Source organism: Triturus cristatus, chromosome 2_2 (genome assembly GCF_964204655.1).
Source record: "Triturus cristatus chromosome 2_2, aTriCri1.1, whole genome shotgun sequence".
Classification (NCBI taxonomy): Eukaryota; Metazoa; Chordata; class Amphibia; order Caudata; family Salamandridae; genus Triturus; species Triturus cristatus.
Window position 1 is genome coordinate 780,629,840 of NC_140582.1, and position 20,753 is coordinate 780,650,592.

At 45.7% G+C, this 20,753-nt stretch overlaps 1 protein-coding gene across 4 annotated transcripts in view; it reads right to left on the reverse strand.

Annotated features, from left to right (window-relative positions):
- The window catches only part of LOC146862759 (dynein axonemal heavy chain 12-like), a 212,338-nt gene extending 193,917 nt beyond the window's left edge, over positions 1–18,421 (reverse strand). For 3 of the 4 annotated variants that reach the window (XM_085642041.1, XM_085642039.1, XM_085642042.1), the window contains exon 1: positions 18,249–18,403. The gene's annotated coding sequence lies outside the window, so the exon portion shown is untranslated. Of the gene's footprint in view, positions 1–18,248 lie in introns of all 4 variants that reach the window. The other variant, XM_085642040.1, reaches the window with a different exon arrangement.
- Between the last annotated feature and the right edge of the window lie 2,332 nt (positions 18,422–20,753).

Consider the following 20,753-nt stretch of genomic DNA (forward strand, 5'->3'; position numbering starts at 1 on the left):
GTAATGATTGTGGGGGTAAATCGATAGATGGAAATGGCGTCTTAGACGCAGCTGGCAAAAAGGGATCCTTAAGGGGGGTTGGAGTATCTACCATTTGATGTATAGGTTCAGGAAGCCCGTGTAAATCACCCCCCCGCTATGTCCAAGGGTTTAGGGACCTCTGGTGCCTTCAAAGAAGGCTTAGCGCTAGGATCAATAATCTCAGATGTAATAGATAATACAGGGCTAGGGGGAGTTGGTAGCTTTGTGATGTTATCAGGACGGATGGTTTTGTGCCTAATATTTGGGGATATGAGAAGGCATTTTGAATGTACTCTATTTAACACATCCCCTTGAGTTGCAAAAGAATCCTTAATAGCTGTTTCTATTTTGTCAACTTTTTCTCCTATGGATCTAACCCTTTCTTGTAGTGGGGCCAGTAGGGACTTCATTAGATGTTCAATTTTCTGAAAAAGCCCGTCAGTGGATAAAACAGCGGGCAAGACGCTAGTTGGTTGCTCTAGAGGTAAAACAAGGGAACCGTTTTCACAAGTTAGGGTAGAAACTGGCTTGTGTGGATTATTATCCGCGTTTTCCCTTATTGGAAGAGGAGGTTTAGGGGTAGATTTCTTATAAATACGGCCACCTTGGGGCCGTTTTGATTTTTTTACATTTTTAGCATTTTCTCCGTCTTTATTAGTTTGTTTTAAGCTGCTCCTAGCCTTCTGCCCTCTTGTTGTTACCCTCAGGGTGTGCGTAACCGAGTTTAGCAACAAAGGAGAGACCAAAATTGGAGATGTAGATGTCTGACGAGAGAAATGATCAGAGAAATCCCCTAACTGAGCTAAGGAGTCAGGGGTAGGTACTGTCATAAAGGTGGTAGGAGTTAACGACAACCTAGAAGGGACTAATAGAGGTTGGGGGGATACGTTATCCAAAATGGGGACTGTACCCGTTGAAGGAATAGGATGAGAACCTGGGAGTGCAACAAAAGATGGTACCAGAATCGAGTCTTGTGAATTAATAGTGACAGATGAAGTATTGACCGGAGGTAGAGGGGGCAACATGCCAACAGGAAGAGAGAGGCGGCGTTCAGTGTTTTCTATGGCAGTCGCCACCACTCCTATGGTTTTCTGAAGCATACGGTCAATTGCAGTCAAACTAGGTAATGATTGGTTTGGCATGACTCTATGTTTTACAGCATGAGGAGATCTTACAGGAATTACTTTGCCCGTCTTGCCCATAGTGAGTTCAGGTAATAGGGGCACAAAGTCTCAAACAAACGAAAAGCACAAAAGGGAAGGTAATCAATCAATGGGGGTGGTCCGTCCCGTCCTCTCCCGGCCACTAACGGCCACAAACGGTCCTGCCCTTGTCCCGGGCTTCTCCCGGCGCACGACCGCGTGTGACCGCTTAGCGGGACACTTGTTTAGTTTTATACAAAGAACGGCAGGGGCGGGAAGAGGTCACAGCTGGGCAGGGTTACGGGGCTGCTGGTCCTCGCAGTCCTGTCCGAGTAATTCTTCCACAAACTTTTTTCAGGGCCAAAGTTCCGCTCTCTTGACAGCAGCGTGTGGGACAAATGGATGTAGGCACAATCATGTAAAGCACCAGACTCCTCTGACTACGAACGGCTCCCGCGAAGCGGGGGCCGTGAGTCGTTAAGAGTGCTCTGGCAGCGGCAGGGGCGGGAAGAGGTCACAGCTGGGCAGGGTTACGTGGCTGCTGGTCCTCGCAGTCCCGTCCGAGTAATTCTTCCACAAACTTTATTCAGGGCCAAAGTTCCGCTCTCTTGACAGCAGCGTGTGGGACAAATGGATGTAGGCAAAATCCTGTAAAGCACCAGACTCCTCTGACTACGAACGGCTCCCGCGAAGCGGGGGCCGTGAGTCGTTAAGAGTGCTCTGGCAGCGGCAGGGGCGGGAAGAGGTCACAGCTGGGCAGGGTTACGGGGCTGCTGGTCCTCGCAGTCCCGTCCGAGTAATTCTTCCACAAACTTTATTCAGGGCCAAAGTTCCGCTCTCTTGACAGCAGCGTGTGGGACAAATGGATGTAGGCACAATCCTGTAAAGCACCAGACTCCTCTGACTACGAACGGCTCCTGCGAAGCGGGGGCCGTGAGTCGTTAAGAGTGCTCTGGCAGCGGCAGGGGCGGGAGAGGTCACAGCTGGGCAGGGTTACGGGGCTCCTGGTCCTCGCAGTCCCGTCCGAGTAATTCTTCCACAAACTTTATTCAGGGCCAAAGTTCCGCTCTCTTGACAGCAGCGTGTGGGACAAATGGATGTAGGCACAATCCTGTAAAGCACCAGACTCCTCTGACTACGAACGGCTCCCGCGAAGCGGGGGCCGTGAGTCGTTAAGAGTGCTCTGGCAGCGGCAGGGGCGGGAAGAGGTCACAGCTGGGCAGGGTTACGGGGCTGCTGGTCCTCGCAGTCCCGTCCGAGTAATTCTTCCACAAACTTTATTCAGGGCCAAAGTTCCGCTCTCTTGACAGCAGCGTGTGGGACAAATGGATGTAGGCACAATCCTGTAAAGCACCAGACTCCTCTGACTACGAACGGCACCCACTATTGTCACTGCTGGATGAAATTCTGTGGCATTGGAAATGAACCCTCAGAGTTGGGGTACAGTTCTAGGACTCACAAAGCTAGCCCGGCTAACATGCTGGGAGGTTTCTTAGCATATTAAAAGCACTGTACTAACTTTTAATGACAGTGGTAGCTCAGGCAGACACAGTGGTAAATTACTACTGTAGGTGAACTGCCACTATTTGCAGTAGAGATACCGCCACACAGTGGTGGTCAGATGGTTGTGATGGGGTAGTTTCCATTGGCAGGAAATAGGGTTTGCACAGGTATAGGACATATATCCCACCAAGAGTATGGGTGGTAAATCTGTCATTTTTTTCATGGATTTTACATACATGCTGTATTCTAAACCAGTATACCAGCAAGTGATGGATGGAATGCTTGAATTAATCTCAGGCACTGGTCTTTACTTGGGGTCACACCCCAGTTCATTGGCAATTTGCACCAAATGCCACCTTAGTTTGGACACAGCCAAATGCAAATCAATCTTGACCCTGCTCTAATCGGAACAGTCCAGCCCAAACTGCCAACACAGGTCCTGCCTGAACCAGAACACAAGCAACCCAAGATCGGTTTTGCCTTTGTTATTCCTCATCAGTTGGATATTGCATGAATCCTGTGGCACAGTGTCCAAGGACCCACATCTGCGTCACATCAATTTCACAGAACCCATGTCTGGGCACACAAAGTAATGGGATAATTAATGGGGAGTGAAGGCTCTATTCTCCTTTCCTACATGGGAAACCCTTAGGATTTTAAAAGGACTTTCACCCACTAGAATTCTCTAGTGTCATGCCTCATCATCGAGTCCTCACCCAGAGCACCTAGGGTGTCTGGGTGGGCTCAACCTTGCAAAGGAGGCAGCTCTTAATTGGGGAAATGCTAGTGGGATCTGTGTTATATCTAACATTACCTCAAATATCTGGGTGCAATTAATTCAAACTATGGGTACTTGGGCAAGGTTAAAAATTAGAAAGATACCAATGGGAATAAATGAATAGTCCCTTGCATTTCAATCAAGAGTGGTCTACATGTTTCAACCACCTAAGCCCGAGACGGGTCTCGAGGCTTTCCTCAGGACTTACAGTTAACAGATCTCTGTTATCCTAAGTGTAAGGATAATGCCCTACACTAATTGTGCCTAAACCAATATTTGTGATTTACAAATGTGTTGTGGTGTGTACGGTGATTACATACATTCAGGCAAATCAGAAACTAACACACTCCTCACGTTCACTAGCACTTGACATACCTGTAAACATGGAGAGAGGCATCTAAACACTCAGAGGAAAATTAACAGCAAAGTAACAGTCGTATTCCCTGGATACATTGTCCTGGAAATGAAAGCCATCTCACCAATTGTGAGCACTGCTGCCTCTACAGTATCAAGGAATGTCTGATATCATAACAGCAGACACAGAAAACATGCAATATGCTCAGATGCAACGATGTAAGTCTGGAAGCTATTTTATCAGTTATAGCTATTGTAGTAATTGTAAACTCCACACTCAGTATTATCCTGGATTGGAGAGTGCCATGCCCAGGCATTTACCTCCATGACGGATGCCCTCATTTCAGCAAGCAAAAAGAGAGGTGTTGAGTGTGGGGCAAAGGTGCATTGCTAGTGATCGGAAGAATATATAATATATGCTCCCATTCAGCTTTATTAAAATGTTAGGCATTCAATTCATGCTCACATTCCTGATAATGGCCTGAGCTGACATTTTACTCAATATTACCATAGTTGCATGTCATACTTTATACTCTAGCATTAAATATATTGAAAACTGTAATAGTGTGGTAACTTAGGGCCATATTTATGTACAGGTTGCATGACTTTTGCACCATGCAATGGGGTGTATACACGATGCAACCATAAAATGTGATTTATCAAGCCATGTGGAGTGTCTTGATAAATCCAGAGCACTGCAATACACAGCGCAGATTGCTATGTTCCATTACTCTGTCCTGGAAAGGCGCTCCATGGGTGGACTGTGGGTGTTCCCATGCAAAAACCATGGATTTTGACGCATTCCCAGATTTACTATTAGTGGTAGACCTGGGAATATGCCAAAATGCTGTGCCTTCCCAGGGGAGGAAGAATATCTTTATTTCTCCTAGTCTTTTTCTCTTTCTATGTGTGTTGCAGCGTTGGTATACGCTACAGAGGATTGTTTTTGTGCAGGAAGGCGTCCCTTCCTGCACAAAAACAATCCTGCTTACAACACAGACAACCTTGTACCATGGTGCAAGAGTGACGGTGTTGGCGCTAGGCAGCACACTTTGCATCAGTGCTACGAAAAGGCAGGAAGGTGCCGTATTGTGTAAAATATGGCGCATTCTTGCCCTTTCCCTGTCATGCAGCGCAGCAAGTTGACTTGCTTCGCTGCGTGATGTCTACATAAATATGGCCCTGAAACAAAGTGGTGCTCTCTAGGTATATAAATTACCCATCACGAGCTTCTGGCTGTCTTTGAAGCAGTTTTGAATCTTAACTGTTACCATTGATTTCAGCCTTGGAGGTTCAGTAAGATCCCAGTCTGTTTTCCCAGCTTTTGCCCTGATTACGAATTGCACAATACCGACAGGGTACAAACTCTGCACACAAAATGTGCGTTAGCGTGGGGTAACCTCTTGCCAGTTCCATGCAATTATGGCTTAAACGGTTTGGAATAAGAAATAACTGCGTGGGACCAGATTTACCAATTGTAAAATCACACTGAATTGCCAGTTTCCAGGGTTTTCGTGCATATATTTACCCCCTACTCTGAGCAAGTGGTACATGTAACCTGCAGCCTCTGTGTGGGTTGGGGGAAAGGAGGGGATTTGGAGAGTAGGGTAGGGAAGGAGAAGCTAAATTCTGTCATCTGCCAGAAAACAAGTGTAAAGAGGCTTGGCTGCAGCCAAAGCCTAATGCGATTTTGTAGGTGGAATTATTATCTGGTAAAATTGATTTCAGTGTTCGAATACCTTGGAAACCATTTGCCGGAACCCTGACCTGCGTATAATCAAAAGGAGTGTAATTTCATTTAATAATATGGCTCTGACTGACTCCTAATCAGGGCCTAAATGGGCTGTTAGCTATACTTTTAGGTTTATGTGTCAAAGGATATCAAACAGTGGGGGGGTCACAATGCATTTTGGCTCACCACAGTAGTGCCATGCCACTAGTGAATACCATAGGTGTGGTAGAGAAAGCCAAAAGAAAAAACACAAATTGTAATACTTGTCGCCTACCACAAATGCCACATATTGCCTGTGCTTGTTTGTAACAAGAACATGGCCATATGGTTCTTGGAAGCATCAGTGAGACAATGTGGTCATCCAGGTGAAGGACATGCAAGACATGGCAGAGGCTAGTAATTTCAAAAATTGTCCCATCTAAGGAACTTCGCCTAAAGAACTGGAGGTTAAAAACAACGAAATGAAGTTTTAGTAACATCTCAGGCCACCTTGGGCCTGCAGAATCCTTTGGATAGCGCACTTCCCCAGGAAATGTTTGTGGGAGGAGAGGGTTCAATTTGGGCAGTGATCGTTTCTTCAGAAATAAAAAAGTATAGCCAATTTTATATTCGGTATTTCCTACTGGCAGGTATTTTTCCCCACTTTTGAACGTAAGCTGTCAGCCCTCCCTATACTAGAAGGCAGAACTCCTGTAAAGTAAAGGTAAGGTTCGGAGTGGGGTTATGGTGTTGAGTGTAGAGGATGACAAATATGAGAATTGATTCTGCCCACCTTGTTGGGTTCTCTGGCCCTTAAGGTACTGCAGGATTGGTCTACTATTAGTTTGGTTTGGCTGGTTGCTTTGCTTCTGACCCAGGGAACTAAACACTCGCAATTTCCTGTACTGCTGTTTACATTTAATTTCTCCTTGAGGGAGGACAGTCTAACAATGAATATTAATCTATATACTCTCAAATGGCTCATTGTCCTGGAACCTGCATTTTCCCAATCAATATCACGATCTGCTGTGTATTAGCAGGGTCATTAAATGGATTGCCCCAAACCTTTCAAGGCGAGTGCGGCAAATAGAGCTGAGAATTTTGGAGCCATCCATTTATTGAAACTGCTAATACACAGCAGGACAGCAGGTCATATGCTATTGATTTGAAGCATGTGGATTCTAGAACAATGAGTAATTTGATAGTAAAGGGGTTGATCTTTTTTAACACTGATAGAGCTACGTTAATAGAGGCTCTCATTGCACGAGCGACACGGTAACCTACTCTTGAGGGTTTAACGTACAGTAAAGGAAGTGGCCTATGTTCTTTATATGAAACCTCCCAACACAGTACAATTTAGCCCTGAAGAAGTGGTGATCAAAGACACAGCAAAAGGCATGATTTGACTGTTTTTTGGCACTTACAATAATCTTTTCTAAAAATTGTTTAATTTCCTTGGATGTATCACCTTGGTTGTATTCATGGACACAGTTGGAACTACTTTGACAGGATTGTGAACAAAGTTATGGAGTTGTAGTTACAAATTTATTTTGTAAATAAGTGATTCATTTCTTGATATGATTTTCTTTAAGTTAGAATGGACTTATTTACTATATATGTATTATATATTTGCTTGTGTGTTGTTTAATTGCATTGCCAAGCATGAATAGTATTGTTTAATAAGATATGTAAAAGAGACCTGAAATAAATAAGGAAGTTTGTGTTAGATGGAATACTGAAAATGTTAGACCTTTATTTAGTTCCATTGTACTCGACTCTCCACTGAGTGAAACATTCATTGTTACGGTGGAAATATTTATTTTAAATGTAGAACAATATAAAAAAAATGCTGCAGCACTGTTAACTTAATTTTGAATTAAATGTTTAAATCAATTATATTTATTTTACATTAAAATTATTTTTACAGTTTTTATTTTAAAAAACATTTACAGTTAAATGTTTATGTTTATTTATTATCTAGTTAAAATTACTAAAAGTTAAGCATAGAATTAATTTAAGTTATTTAAAAAATAATGTTACAGTTATTTTTAAATTTAAAAAGGTTATTAAAATTGTTTATAATAAAATATATGGTTTATTTCCTTTTTTTAAATTAAATTTCTATATATATATTTAAAATGTCAAAATTAATTAATTTACTATTTCTTATGGGGTATTATTTTAAGTCCTTGCGTCCATTATTTTCTATTATAGGGTGTTGCAGTAACAGTTGTTTGTCACTTGTGGTTCTGAACTTACTTTAAGTCTCAGCTGAAGTACATTTACAACTGACATCACCAAGTTCTCTAAGTCTTGTTGGAAGAAGCTGTGGTTTGCAGGAGCCCCTCACTCCCTTGCTGCCCAGGAAGAGCCATCTGAATGCAGATGAGAACTCAGCCACACCTAACCTTCCTGTTGTTTTGGCTGTCTAGAGGAAATGCAGAAGTATAGCTGTCACCCACCCCAGATATGTATTGGAGACAGGCTCCATGCACACATAGCTGAAAGAGCAAAGAAATGGCCTCTTTCTAAAAGTGGCATTTCTAAAATGGCATTGTACAATCCAACTTTACTAGTAAAAAGGATTTATCATTACCATTCCAAAGATATAAAACATGACACAGCCACTCCTTTTGAATCAGGAATTATAGCTTAAACGTGTGTTAAGGAATTCCCAATGTTAACCTATGAGAGGAGTAGGCCTCTTTCACTCCCAGGATATGCAAAACTTAAATGTGCATCCTACATTTTACATACACAGCACCCTGCCCTAAGGGGTACCTAGTGCCTACCTTGGGGGTGACTTGTGTGTAGTAAAAGGGGAGTTTAAGGCATTGTTAAGGGTTTAAAATGATGAGGAGGCAGTAAAACTGCACACATAGGCTCTGCAGTGGCAGGCCTGAAGCATGTTTACTGGGCTACTTGTGTGGGTGGCACAATAAGTGCTGCAAGCCCACTAGAAGAATTTAATTTACAGGCCCTGGGTATATGGTATGCCACTTTACAAGGGACTTATAAGTGAATTAACTATGCCAAATAGTTATAAAGCAATCATAACATCTTTAGAGGAGAGAACACAAGAACTTTAGCACTAGTCAGCAGTGATAAAGTGCTCAGTGTCCTAAATCAAACAAAAAGAATACAGCAAAAAGAGGAGGAAAAAGGCAAAATGTTTGGGGTGAGCCTTCAGAGAGGGGCATTTTACGACACAGTGCTCTATAGATGAAACTGAAATGTCTTGTGGAATGTAACCTGGAGAAAGGCTATTATGTACTTGTTGTCAGGACTGTTAAAATTATCAGTGATTTTAGTGGAATAAAAAAGTAGGTATATGTAAATGGAATGTATCCAAAGAAGCCTAATTGGGAATCCTTTCAAAGAGTTTTGGCCTCTTTGAGGTATGGTGTGGTTTAAAACATGTCAACTAGACTCCCATGCTTGACACAGAGGGAGAACTAACCATCCTTTGGGAGCCTCGCTCAGTTTTCTGTTATTGCATCCAGACATATCATACAACTGACACATGCATAAAACAAGCCAGACACATTGCTTGTTAGCAGTATCAAATATATGAGTAACAACAATGGTGTTATTGTGCATAATTACAATTAAAAACATTTCAATCATGCATAAATTAGTCTGTGAATTAAACATTGTCAAGGTCTGTGGGCGGAGAAGGTGTCATCAAAATATGTCAGCTCAATTATAAAACTTTATTCGGCTAATTTAGAACAGCCATAAAAGTACATATGATAAATACAATATAAACTATTATGGTAACCACATAAAAATCCATTATCTCCATAACCCATCACACGATTTATAATCGAAGACCCACTTATACATAACACCTTTTCGCACATTAATGGCTTTCAGAATTAAAAAAGGCAACATTATAACGCACCAAGGGTTCATTTAGTGAAATCTAATATAACTTTATAAGATCTAATATTCTGTGCAGCAAAAATAGGTTTAAGATGAAAACACCTAAAATTCTGATAAAAATTACAAATCAGCAGAAAGTGCAATATGCTTTGCACGCTTCGAATGTCACATGGGCAAGAGGTCGTATCTGAGGGACAAGACTTCATATTTGGAAAGGCCACTAAATGATGCACAATACCTCAGCTCAATATTAGCAAGACAAAGCAATGCTGTATATTTGTCACACAGGATAAATAACTTTTACCGCCCTCGCCTAAGTCAAATGATGCATAGAGGGCAACTGACGATTTCATCCTGTCAACAACCATTAGCCAGTCAGAACTATACTGTAAAAGGTTTCTTTAATAGTCATTTTAGTTAGTGATAACACCTGTGCAGGATCTGACCATATGGACAATTTGAACAGCATACTGAGAAAGGAATTAATATAAGCTAACAAGGGGATATGTGAAACGTTTTCCAGGGTTAAACATATTGTTGTTAAAATTGATCTGGTAAAGCTAGTTTCCTCTTTTGCCCATTAGAAAAACCATAATATTAAGGGTCTTACCAAAAGTATATCCTCTAGATACTGCAGACCGACCTCCTGAAGAACAATCGCAGATGAAGCAGAAGCAGGGAAACTAATAACCATTTTAAAAAACTGTTTTCCTCAATTTGCAGGGCGGTGCTAGAGGTATAACCCCAAGGACCAGCCCCATATCTGGCAGTGGTCACCCCTATAGCCTTGGAAATATCAACCAGGGTCGACTACCTAATTTAGATGAAAATCTAAAAATCCCTTGTGAAACTCTGCTCATTTTGGCTTTAGTAATTAAAATTTGTTGTGCCCATGAACCATTGCGCGTGAATAGAACTCCCAAATAGCAAAATTAGTTTACTTTAGCAATAGAGATATTATCAATAAAAAAGGTTCTACATTGTTTATGCTTATGTCCGCAAACCATAGCAAAAGTTTTAGATTTGTTAATCACCATTTTTTTGGGAGGACATAAACACCCCAAAAGCACTCATCAGTTTCTGCAAGCCAACCGGGGTCCTGGATAACAAAATGGCATTGTCAGCATATAACAATACTGGTATGTAACGCCCGGCGATACAGGGAGCATCAGCTTGCAAGGACTGCAAGAAGTTATACACACCATTAATAAACAGTGAAAATAATAAGGGGCTAACACATAGACTTGTCGAATACCTTGCCCTACTTTAAAGGTAGGCAAGCATTCACCCTGGGACCCAAAATGAACTTTGCTAGATAAGTTCTCATAAAGGTTAGAAATGAAACCTATGATTGGCCTGGGTGCACCAAGAAAAATCAACGATGAGCAGAGAATGGTGTGGTCAACCAAATCAAAGGTGATACACTTAAATCTGCAAAACAAGGATATAGAGCACCTGTTTTGGCTTGAATGTATTTCCCACTCAACAAGGGCATTGTTCAATGGTCCCCAACTCCTTTCTAAAATCAAACTGATTGATAGAAACGTCCAAAACCTCAGTGATACTAGTACTATGTCTCTCCACTAACTCCAGTTCCTTGTCCAATCTAGGTTCAGTGTCCTCAATAGGCACCACATGTTCATCTGACCCATTTGGCCCAGCCATGCCCGAGGATAAGTGCAGCTCTGCCAAGTCTATTTCCTTAGATATGACTCCCACAGCATGTGCTACAGGAGTCACAAGGCACTTAAGAGTGTGTCAGCGGGCCAGCAGGAATCTTGTTGGTGCCACTTGGCACAATGGATGATGGGGCCTGGAATCCACAATGGCGGCCAGTGCAGGCCGGTGCAGCGTCCTGTGGCCAGCGTTGCTGGAGTCAGAAGGCGCTTAGGAGTGAAGAGGGCCAAGAGGAAGCTTGTCGGCAACTCCTGGCGCAATGGTTGATGGGGGCTGGAGTCAAAAGATTCCTGTTGAATACGCTCCCTCAGTAATTGGTCTAACCCCGGGGCCCTCTGAACAGTATTCTTTCTTCCTTGGCGTTACACTGTACTGTGCTTATCATATCATCCATGTGATTTTGCGTGCACTTTATGATCCTCTTGTGTATGTTATTTCGGATTGTTATGTATTTGCCTTCCAGTATTATTGTGATTGTTAAGCGCTCTGATATCCCTCGGGATCTTGTTCGCGCCATATAAAACTTTATATAAATACATAAATAAGGCCGGTGCAGCGTTCCATGTCCCGGGCTGAGAGAGTCAGAAAGCACCTAAGAGCACATCAGCAGACCAGCATGAAGCTTGTTGGCTCCTCCTGTTGCAATAAATGATGGGGTCTGAAGTCCCCAATGACAGCAGGTGTACACGGGTTCAGCGTCCTGTGTCCTGTGCTGCGGAAGACAGAAGACGCTCAAGAGTGCATCATCAGGCCAGCAGGAAGCTTGTCTCTGCCTCCCTATGCAATAGATGATGGGGGCTGGAGTCCCCGATGATGGCCGGTGCAGGCCTGTGCAGGCCTGTGCAGCATCCGATGTCCCATGCTGTGGGAGTCAGAAGGCGCTTGAGAGCACATCAGCGGGCCAGCAGGAAGCTTGTTGGCCCCTCCTGGTGCAATAGATGATGTGGGCTAGAGTCCCAGATGGCGGCCCATGCAGGCCGATGCAGCGTCCTGTGTCAATATGCAATCACTGCAGTTCTTCTCTTCACACCACTTACCTCTGCAGACTATCGCTCTGTTAGCGAATTGTGCCTTATTCTCCCCAAATGTTTCTGAATCCATCTAGCTGCATAATTCACACATTGCCTCCTTCCTTTTTTTTTTACTTTTCACTCTGTCTGTTGGCACGTACTTCTTTTCATCTCCTCTACTTCAACTCCCCCACACATGCACAATGCACCCATTCACATTGGGCGGGTCTGGGCGCCGCGCTGCAGTTCTTTGGCTCCTCCCCCCCTGGCAAAGTATTTTAGGCGGTCGGCTGATCGCGTGCCTATCCCTGTATCCACCTTCAGATCTCCCGAGGCGTCTCCGGGAGCAACGTTCATTTTAGAGACTTTCTTTGCTCGATGACTTTTAAAATTGCCATACCTGCATTGCACTTTCAGCGCTCGGGACATAGCGCTCTCGGATCCTCCCTGGCTGCCCCCTCTCCTGCACGCGACCCAGACCGCCTCCGCTGACCGCCCCCTCCTCGCCTGGCTCTCGGAGTGGGACGGGCGGGTCCACCAACTTGGGCGGGTCTGGGCGCCGCGCTGCAGTTCTTTGGCTCCTCCACCCCCTGCCACGCCCCACTGATCCTCCTCCCCCATGTGTCCCTACATCATGGTTACTCATTCCCGGCAGCGCAGCGGACGAGCGCAGCGGGCGCGACGAAGGTGCGCCGAAGTTGCGCCTAAGTTAAGCCCGTCTGCGCCCGTCCGTGACGAGCCGGGACCAGGGGCCACACACCCTGCTCCTTTTTTGGTTTACACGTCAGCCCAACTCACTGCCTTTTCTGCTACTTTCCTTCCTCCTCTCTCTCTATTGCATCACCTTGATTCATTCGGCATTCTTGCCTCTCCTTCTTCTTACCCGGTACCTGTCACTCACTGCCCCAATCCCTTTTCTTCTGATCCCCCTCCTGTCCCCCGTCCCTCTCCTGTTCCTACTCTAGCCTCTGCTCACTTACTTAACACCCGTTCTGCAGTCAAACACCAGACGGCACTCTTCAATCTTTTGACCACGGACTCTCCTGACTTTCTGTTCCTGACTGAAACCTGGTTTTCCACCGATTCCCTTCCTGATCTTCTGGCCATTCTCCCCGATACCTACTATGCCCTCCTAGCTGACCGTCCGGTCGGCAAGGCTGGGGGTGGTGTGGCGATGATCATCCGGTCGACTCTCAAATTCCAAATTCTTACTCACCCCCCCATACCTAACGTGGACTACTTGGTGGCCCGCTCATTTAATCTTTCTGCCCGCCCCCCTCACTGTTGTCCTTGTGTACCGTCCCCCTCAATCTATGCCTTCTTTTGTAGCTTCCCTCCAGGACCTTTTGGCCACTTTGGTGGTTAATAACTCTTCCGTCCTTTTGCTCGGCGACTTTAACTTTTGGCCGGGCGATCCTAGGGAAGATTTTCCCACTAAAGACTTTTCTGCCACCCTTCAGTGCTTGAACCTTACATCTCATGTTACAGTCCCTACCCACGCACAGGGTCACATCCTAGACCAAATCTGGTCTACACGTCCTGTCATCTCACCTCCTTCTATATCCCCTTGTGTCTGGTCGGATCACTTTATTATTTCTTTTTCTATTTACTTGGGCGCGGTCGACAAGCCCCCCCTTCCGAAAAACCTTCTAGCCCGTAATTGGAATCAGACCGACCTCGATTCCCTCTCGCTCACCTTGGCCTCCTCTGCCCCGGACCTTAATGATCTTCCTCTCGAATCCCAGGCCGACGCCGTCAGTACTTGGCTTTCTTCCTCATGTGACCTAGTTTCCCCGCTAAGAAAGATCAAAGCGGTTCACCCCTACGACGCGCACAAATGGTTCTCTCCAGAGCTAAAAGCGCTTAAACTCGATCTTAGGCGGTCGGAACGCCACTGGAGACGGAACTACTGTTCCTCCTTGCGCGTCAAATACAAACTACTCCTCACCGAATATAAAAAAGCGATCCTAGTGGCTAAAACCTCATATTTCACCGAGAGAGTGGCTCTCGCCGCTAATAAATCTCGTGAAATTTTTTCCTTGGTTCACAATCTTGCCACCTCTGATCGCTCTACCCCCAGTCTTGTCCCTTCACAGTCCCTCTGTTCCTCACTTAATGATTTCTTTATCGACAAGATTTTGAAGATTAAAGCCAATATCCCTATTGTGCTTCAACCTAGTTCCACTTGCTTCCTTCCTCCTCCCCTTCCTTCGTTCGCCCTTTTCCCTCCCATTGCCCTTGAATTATTTTTTAAACTCCTGGTCAAAGTCAAGTCTGGCTCTCCCGCGGACTGTGTGCCGGCTCGTATTCTCAAAACTCTTTTCACCAACTGTCCTGCCCCTCCTCTTGCCCTTCTCAATTCCTCTCTGGCTCTTGGTTCTGTCCCCTCCTCTTTTAAATCTGCTATAGTCCTTCCTATCTTAAAAAAAAACGGTCTGGATCCCTCTGTCCTTTCTAACTTTCGACCCATTTCGCTTCTTCCCTATCTTGGTAAGATCCTCGAAGCCCATGTCACCTTCTGCCTCTCCACTTATGTCGAGGAGAATGGCCTTTTGGCATCCCATCAGGCGGGCTTCCGCCCGGGCCACTCCACGGAGGCGGTGGTCCTCGCGGTCTTGGATGAACTCAAGGGGAAAGCCGACTCTAACCTCCCCCAAGCCCTGGTCCTTCTCGATTTGTTCTGCTGCGTTTGACACGGTCGACCACTCCATCCTTCTCGACCGTGTCAGCTCAGCTGGCATTCGGGGCGCGGCCTTTTCCTGGCTCGCGTCCTTTCTTCGGGAGAGGTCCCAGGCGGTTCATCTTTCTGGCTTTTCTGCCCCTTCCCGCCCGGTCACTTGTGGTGTCCCCCAAGGTTCTTCCCTTTCCCCCCTTCTTTTCAATCTTTATATCCATCCCCTTATCACTTCCCTTCTTGAGCTGGGGGTCTCTGTGTACAACTACGCAGATGACCTCCAGCTCGTCTTTGACCTGTCTTCTTCCCCTGATTCTCTCCCTAAGTTTTGTTCCACTTTAGTTTTTATTTCTGAGTGGATGAGTGCCAACCACTTGAAGCTTAACCCGGACAAGACGGAACTTGTCCTCACTGGTGGCCCCTCCAACCCTTGGTCTCCTGCACATTGGCCCCTTTCTTTTGGTCCCCCCCCTCTGCCCGTCCCCTCTGTACACACCCTTGGCATCAAAGTCAGCCATGACTTATCTATGCACAGTCAGATTAGCTCCGTTGTGTCTTCCTGCTTCTTGTCCCTCCGTCTTATCCGGAAGATTTTGCGGTTTTTTTCCACCGACGCACTTAAAACCATAGTCATGGCCCTTGTCACCTCTCGCCTCGACTATGGGAATGGCCTGTATGTGGGCATACCCGCCTTCGAATCCCGCCGACTTCAGGCCATTCAAAACCAAGCGGCCCGCCTCATCCTCTCCCTCCCTAAATCCTCTCATATCACACCCGCACTCAAGTCCCTTCACTGGCTTCCTGTTCGTGTTAGATCTTTTTTTAAACTGGCTTGTTTAGCCTTTTGGGCTCATTCCCGCTCTGCTCCCCTTTTCATCACTTCTCTTATCTCTTCTCACGCCCCCAGCCGCACTCTTCGCTCTTCTTCCCTGTCTCTTTTGCACATCCCCCGCTTCCGTAAATCCAGAACGGGGGGTACCCGGTTTTCAGTCCTGGCCCCTCAGCTCTGGAACAGTCTTCCACTTTCCATTCGCTCTATTCCCATTTACACTCACTTCCGTAAGGCCCTCAAAACCTTTCTTTTCTCTCAGGCATTCTCTTCCTAGTCTCCCGGGGTGTTCTCTGTGAGCTCTGATCAGGTCCTCAGCGCCAGGAAGCCGCTTGGCCGCAGTGCGCTTTATTAAATATTTTTTTCATTTCATTTTATTTTTCATTTAATTTCATTTCACATTAGCGCACCTTTTCTTTTCCTCCTGTGCAGTCAGTATTTTGACAGCTGTGTGACTCTTCCACACATTTTCACATAGCATCGCATTTCACACAAAAGTGATCATCGCTCTGTGCACTATGCAGGGAGGCCAAGGATTGGATGCTGAACACCTTTATGACCCAGTGACAGACACTGTAAGAAACTCGCACTGTCTTCAAACTCAGCTCCAGATCTGTCAATAGTGCACCCTCATAATCACCTACCCAGGGCTATAAGTGGGATGAAAAAACTGCGGGGTCTCTCAAAGGGATGTGTCCAATGTAATTAAGGGCGTGACTTAAAAACATGTAAGCTACAAATCTGTGCTTAGCATAGTGTGCTGTCTCACTGGTATTTTGCTGTTTGTGTCATTGCATCCAGATATATGATACAACAAGTAACATCGACCGTCAAGAACTCAGGACTATTGGCTTTGTCAATGGTTGTTAGTTCCATAAGATGAATAAGCAGCAACTATGGCTTGTAAATAATACTGAAAAAGCTTCCACTTAAAGCTCTGGTTACACCACGAGGATGTTGCTGCTCCTGCGTTTCAAAAAGAGAAGCAAAACCCAGAGAGAAAATGACTCTCTTTAAAGGATTTTCCTTCCCCCTACAACGCTCACCTGGCATGACGTCATGCCGTAATAACTTCTCCACTAGTGAGAAGTGAGCAGTGTGAGCATGCGCACATCAATGTGCCTGCTAGCCTGTCACTGCAGTCCGGAAAAAACGGACCGCCTGTGCCAGGGCAGAAAACAGAGCTCGATAGAGACCCGTTTCGAGGCCCCCTTTAAAAAACTGCCGGTGCGCCCCCATCCTGCAAAGTACATGGAGTGGGCACTGGCACCCCCTTCCCCCGGATTCAGTCAGGAGCTCTCAGACCACCAGGGGCTCCCTCTCTTGCACAGTGCGGACAGGGGACCCACTGGAGCTCGCCCCTGCCCCTCTCCGCTCCGTGGGTGCTGCGGCGGCTAATGTTCAGCCACTGCCCAGAGACCTAGGTGCTACTCAGTTCACCACCGTGTGAACTACAAAAGAGTCATATTGTTGCACGAACAAAAACGAGTGCACAACCTTTGGAAAAAAACTAATTTTCTTAGGGTACGCATGATGAAGTAATGGGAAATGAAAACTGGTGACTGACATTGCAAATATATGTTGCATTATTGGTTTTTAAAGGTCATTGCTAAGAAATCGATATTTTTCCCATTAATATTAATTTAGGGCCTGGTCGCGACCTGTTTCAAAGTCAGGTTTCAAATATTGCCAGGTCTTCTATCCCACAGAACCTGTACCACTTAAGCCCTGAAAATGATCGAAGTTTACAGTTATTAAGGATTGCTCTGAACAGCGTGTGAGGCCCCCACTATCCTTTTGCACACCACTGCACTGTAGCAGGAGCTTCCAGTATAAAACATAAAATACAAAACAAAGCTCACAAAATGTATGACTAACGTTTCATCCATAATACCTTTGAATTCCCTGATTCAAATATACATTAAAATGCACGTTGATGTTTTTTTTTAAAAAAGTTACATCGGCAAACGTGCGTCGTCCTGCCCTGCCCACTGTCAGATGCTCACATTTCATGATTTCCTTTTGGAAAACAAAATTCAGCACTATAAGGTTTGTCAATGGCTATGTTTAAATGACCCAAAGTGAATGTATGCACATAAAACAATTATGCTTCATTTTATTTGTTTACAGAGTCCTGCAAAGTTATTTTTAACTTGCGGAGCTTTAGCATTGTGTTCTATTTTTCGATACAAATGTAGACTTTCTTCATGGTCAGAACATTCCATTCTAGATAGCGCCCGTGATCCTCCCCATCAAACACAAAACAAAGTCACTATAACATTCCTCAAAAATGATTGACAGCTCGACAGCTCAGCATTGTAAATAAATAAAATATGAACACCAGAAGAACACAGACAATAGATATTTTATGAAGTTACTATTCGTACTGCACATTACAACACCCGGATCTGTGCTATTCCTGTTTACTGGAGGTTCCAGGTGTTCTGAAAGAATGTTCTAGAATAACATAGCAATACTTTACAGGCATCCAGTGTCATCCTTTATCAAACATGGAAAAAGGCATACCATGTTAGTCGCGGGAACTATTATTAGTTCTGTAGTGCGTGTGGGGCATAGAGACCTCTTAGTTCCAGACTTTTTAACACTAAACGTCTTCACATACCTGAACCTAAACGCAGGTGCAATAAAAGTTTTTTTTCTCACCTTTATGTCCCTCCAATGTTTCACCTAGGCTAGGCCTTGAAGCAGATCAATTTCTCCTTGGCGTGAAAAGCATCCGTTTCCCAAATTTGACGAAGACCCCTGTTCCTGAAACATGTTTTTCCTTCAGCAGCGTGCTATAAATACCGGGTCATGAGACGGCCTGGACTTTCTCCCGAGTGGTGCATGTCGGTTAGCTATGTTTGGTAACAGGACCTGGTGGACTAGGGCCAGCACGAGCAGAGATTATTAGCAGACCTGACTGACCGCTGCTCGAGCAATGCTGCAGCCGGTTTACCGGTGTTTACAGGGCCTTCTCAGGTGATCAAGCACTGGCCACGGTGTAAAAACATATGCAGCTGTGATTTTAAGTGCAATGGAGACTCGGTGTAGGTGGCAGGTACAGTGGTGCGGGCGGGGGAAGAGTCAGGAGGTGACTAAAGTGTGTAAAATACCCTGTAACTATTTCGATGGCTTCTCACCTGTTGTTGGAAAACGAGCCTGTATCTGTGAGGCCTGCACAAATAACATCACATTTGTCCTTCACTGGGAACCAAACACCCTATTGTAGCGCTTGACTCTCAGCGGGTAGCGTTGCAGAGCAGTCTAAGGCTTACTCAAGGGCGGTGGTGTGGGCTAGTAATCACCATTACAGGTGCGCAGAAATAACACTCAATAAATGATTGTCCAGTCTGTAATTAGCTTTATAAAAGTAAGAGTACATTTATTAAACACATACACTACTTAATACTATGCACCAATTTACAAATATACATAAGCTGTTGGAATTACTTTGTGACATTGCATAACATCTCCACCCCTGGGGGAGTGGGGTCTAGTACCACCACCCCCATGTATGCACATCATCTTGCCCCCTAATGCAGTGGGTTGACACAACCTGGAGTGAGGGCCTGGCCCACTGGCACCATCCCAGTGGCGACCCACCCCATCATCTCAACAAGCATTAAAAATAGGTACACCTGCCCTGGGGACACATAACCCTGACTGAGTGTCTTATACTGACCATACAGTATACACCTCTACATCTTAGTGGCTAACAGCCCGGGTTGTTCTTCCCATAACGCAGTAGCAAGCATACATGTTTGGGCATCACTTTAAATAAGGTACTCATCATAGCTGATAACAGTTGTAATGCATTGCAAATAAAGCTCCTAAAAGGCATCACAGTTGAATCACAGGATTAAGCATATATAGCCAGACACCCTAGCTGGAATGCCTGGCAACATAACCCCACTTGGCTTATGGTTTCACCTTCCACAGGTATTTCACATTACACATGTGGCTTTCAGTCCCTCTAAAAAGAAATAACATGGGCAAATGCATTTCTGGTGCAATTATACCTCTTCACCTCCATGGGATGCCCTTCTTCAGACTTCCCCAATTTAGACCTTTATTTTGTAGTGCAGACCCTAAGGCACCCCCCAGCTGTAGAACAAACGTTCCAGCCTGAGGATGCTTTGACTGCTGGCTGAGCCCTGGAGGGGTTATTCCTTGGGAGTCCCCAGAGACTCAGGGAGGGTCTTTTTCCTCTTCATGCTGGGGGAGACTGCGTTGCTCCTGCAGCTCCCCCTGCACCTTAGCACATAGCCCCGAGACCTGACCCACCCCAGGGGCACATATTGGTCCGGCAGTGGAGCCTCACGCGCTTCGTCGTCGGTCCCTGCAAAGGTCAAAGGTCGCCTACCTTCTGGGGGGCACATCTCACCCTCCCGGCGACTGATCAGCTCCATTCTGGCCTCTTCTTGCTCCTGGTGGCGCTCCCAAGCCACTGGGAGCACATTATTTCGCCCTCTTGGTCTCCAGGAGGGTGAACTCAGCAGGGAGCGTTCTTCACTGGCTCTCTGCACCAGTCTTTTGCCTGACTCTCCTCCTGGGCCTCTCTTCTCCTTGCGCAGAGGCCCAGGCCTCTGCTCACTGGTCCTGGTCTCCCCTTGTGGAACAAGCTAGTGTCCTGGGCCAGTCTGGAGGTTCTTCCTTCCAGCTGCCCATGGTGCCAGGCTTCAGCACCAGTCGTCCTCAGCATACCACACCCCAGAGAGAGCTCCTCTTCCTGTGTAGACTCTTTTTAAAGAATGGGGAGGGGCTGGCAGAAAGTCTCTGTTTGCCCTATCACACAGCGATACATCACCACTCTGCCCCTGCTCCCTCCTTCCTGCCCAGGCCTCTGGGTTTGTTCAAAATGGCGTCGTCCAGGGATCTCATGCCACATGGTCTCTGAGAGCCCCTTCCCCCCTCTCTGCCTTCTTTCCAGAGCAGCTTGGTGCCTGGCACCAGGTGTCAGCTGCTGATGGATGAACCTACAGCTCCACCCATCTTCTCTTCTTGGAGTGGAGGCCTTCGTCCTTGGAATGCTTGTCGAGCAGGGCTGGGTCTCTGATGCTACAGCTTGGGGAGGAAGGTCATTAATTCGGCCTGGCAGGGTCAGCCCCAGCCAGGAAGTCAGGTTTATGGAGTGGTGCACCGCTCGTTAGATAAGTGGTAGTCAAT